We start from the raw sequence: 3,343 nt of genomic DNA on the forward strand, positions 1-3,343 counted from the left end.
ATATATAAGAGGAACAGGAAGTTGGGATATTAGGGGGGTGACAGGGTTTGTCTTATAGTGTAAGGTGCATAGCTATTTATCTATCTATGGATATATATATATATATATATATATATATATATATATATATATATATATATATATATACACACATATATTTGTAGAGAGAGAGAGATTGATTGATTCATGGCTAGCAAAACTGGCGTCACAACATCGAGGTTATTGACGCGGCTGAGAGAGAGAGAGAGAGAGAGAGAGAGAGAGAGAGAGAGAGAGAGAGAGAAATGTATTTGCGAGGGGTTGATGGGAATATCCGTGACTTAAGGAAGGGAAGGAGCCCACTGGGAATTTACCAGGTGAAAGTCAATACCACGCCGTTAAATATGTTTACGTTACGTATGAGTCGCCGGGCGGATGAGAAAATTCGTACTGACACTGCAATCAATGAGAGACTGACTCTCTCTCGTTTTGGAAGCAAGCTATTTGATCTCTCATTTTTGGACGACGTGTTTTTAACAGTTCCGGAAATATGTATTCCAAGCATAGGTGGCTGTTTAATATGTATGGATTAGTTGTTAAATTTGAAGATTTTTATTTCTAAAGAGATTTTTTTTGTACTCAGTGACCAGATTCAACAAACTTCAAATTCGTTTAGGCAGATGTGCGTTATTACATTTGGCAGCAGGTGTAAATAATGCACATCTGCTACTTGTTTCAAACTTGAGAACTGAAACTTGAGGCGGCCATTTTTGTGAGGAATGAAATGAAACCCAAAATATTTCGTTGTACGAACCACCCTTTGCCTATTTAGACTCCATCGTTCTATTATTATTATTATTATTATTATTATTATTATTATTATTATTATTATTATTATTATTATTATTATTATTATTATTATTAACATGAACACTATTCATATGGAACAAGCTCATAGAGGCCACTAACTTGAAATTTAAGCTTCCAAAGCATATGGTGTTCATTCAAAATAAGTAACAAAAGGTAATGGGAAATGAAGAAAGAGGAGATCAGCTATTAGCAAAACAGATAAATTAAAAAATCAAAAAATAATTAGATAAAAATGTAAGTAAATTCTTAAAATACAAGAATTGTTGCAGGGTAGTAACGCGTTGCAACCTTTTGCAGGTCTCCCGCTGCCTTCCTTATCCTGCTTGTTCTTAATCTTCCTTCCATCTCCCCTAAAACTTACTTTCAGATTCACGGATCGTCAGCCATTTTATTTCCCGTTGATTTTCGTAACCATCCTCCAGGCATATAATTACTCTCAAAATCTTTCTCTTGCTCAGATTCGTTTTCAACTTGAGGTTCTTTGCAGCGTCCTAACAGCCCCTAGCTGCAACCCCTTGCATTTCTTTTACTGGACTCCCATTCTATTCTCTTTCTTCCATCTTACTTTCCACCCTCTCCTAACAATTGTTTAAACTTTATTTTCAGCTCTGAGTGACCTCATGATCCCCAGCGCTTGGTCTTTTGCCAAGTCAATTAACATTGTTTCATTTGCTAACATCAACCATTCTACCCTGTAACCTTTGTAGCGCCTTTTATCCAACAAACTTTTACTTAACATGAAAGTCATTCCCATCTGTGTACTCTTACACAAGCGTCGGTTTCGTCATGGAAACTTTTAACGAATGTAACACACACACACACACACACACTTGCATTTATATATATATATATATATATATATATATATATATATATATATATATATATATATATATATATATATATATATATATATATATATATATATATATATACACACTATATATATGTACACATTATATATTTATATATATACATATATATGTATGTATGTACTCGTATGTATATATATACAGCATGTATCATCTTCAGATTCTTGCTTGTAAAGGGCTCTACGTTGCCTCTCAAATGAAATGCAACACCTCTATGATAAATGATAAAATATCAGAATCTGGTCAGATAACAGGAAAGACGCGTAAACAATTAGAGAGATATATATTCAAAATCAGACAGTCAGTCGTGTAGCCAAACGAAAATTCAAAACAAGAATGTATTATTCCTTTAATCATATAAAAAAATGCTATTAAACAGAAGAAAAACAGTCACGCGTTTGACTCGCTCTGACTAGTTTCTGAAGAAGGCGAGAGAAGCCCCCAAAATGTTACAAATTGCCGAAAAGAAAGATCGTAAGAAAATAGTGAATAAAAATCAATATTAAAGATAAAGAAAAAAGACTTAAATTATAATAATATGTTCCTGATAATCATGATAGGAAAAAATATCATAAAATATCTAAGGCACAGAATCTATACCTCAAAGATCTGAAATTAATTTATGAAATATAAAGAATAATAAATTACGGTATAACATCTTAATGAAATGTCCTTGACTACCCATGGGTTATACGGTAAACCGAAAAAAACACAAGTGTCTCGGTTGGTAAGCTCGAGTCCAGAGGTCCACAACAGGCTTGCTGTTTACTTCAATACCTTACCTTCACTTAACTGTGCAAGAGCTTGCGGTGGTATAAGGCTAAGACATGCTTAGAGACAGGCAAGAAGAAATTGAAAAGTTATTTATAATGAGAAAATAGCTGATACTAGATAAAATTTTTTCAAGGAAATAATAAAATACTCAACACGCAACGTCTGTCTAGTGGAGTAAATGAACGTCGATAGCGGACATCTAAAAATAAAGTGATGACTGTGCTTGGCGGAGTATATATAAGAAAAACAATAAATGAAAGAAAGAGAGAGAGAGAAAAACAAGTACTTATCCCAGACACGTAAGCAAGATTTTAGAATGAAATCGACACAGTATGCAGACAAGAGCACATTTGTTGATAAAACCTAAACCTAATTAGAAAGAATAGATCTAAAATCATAGTTACATTGAAGCAGAATAAAGGTTCGCTTGAGAACACGGTCAACAAGCCAAGTTGGTATTATTATTGCACCTGTGATTTAGGAAACAGATGTTTAACCCCATTGGGTGTGTTTGATATAGTCAGAATACAAACATAATAAAATAGTTTACAACTTATTGAAATTTAATCTAATTTTGTGTTTTTGCTTTTTAATAACTTAAAAAAAATCGTAAAAACAATTAAGTGACCTAATATTGCTATAAAGTGAATTAAATCGCACTATTTCAGTCAGATTACAAGCCTATAAAAATCGCTAATAAAGCATTAAAATATACTCTATTTTGGCCGTTTTGAATTGTAATACAGTTGAAAATATTATAGAAATGATCAAATGACCTAAAATTGCTAAAAACGTTAACTATATAGCACTCTATGATAAAAATCTATTATAACGAACGCTACCATTCT

Source organism: Macrobrachium rosenbergii, chromosome 36 (assembly GCF_040412425.1).
Source record: "Macrobrachium rosenbergii isolate ZJJX-2024 chromosome 36, ASM4041242v1, whole genome shotgun sequence".
Classification (NCBI taxonomy): Eukaryota; Metazoa; Arthropoda; class Malacostraca; order Decapoda; family Palaemonidae; genus Macrobrachium; species Macrobrachium rosenbergii.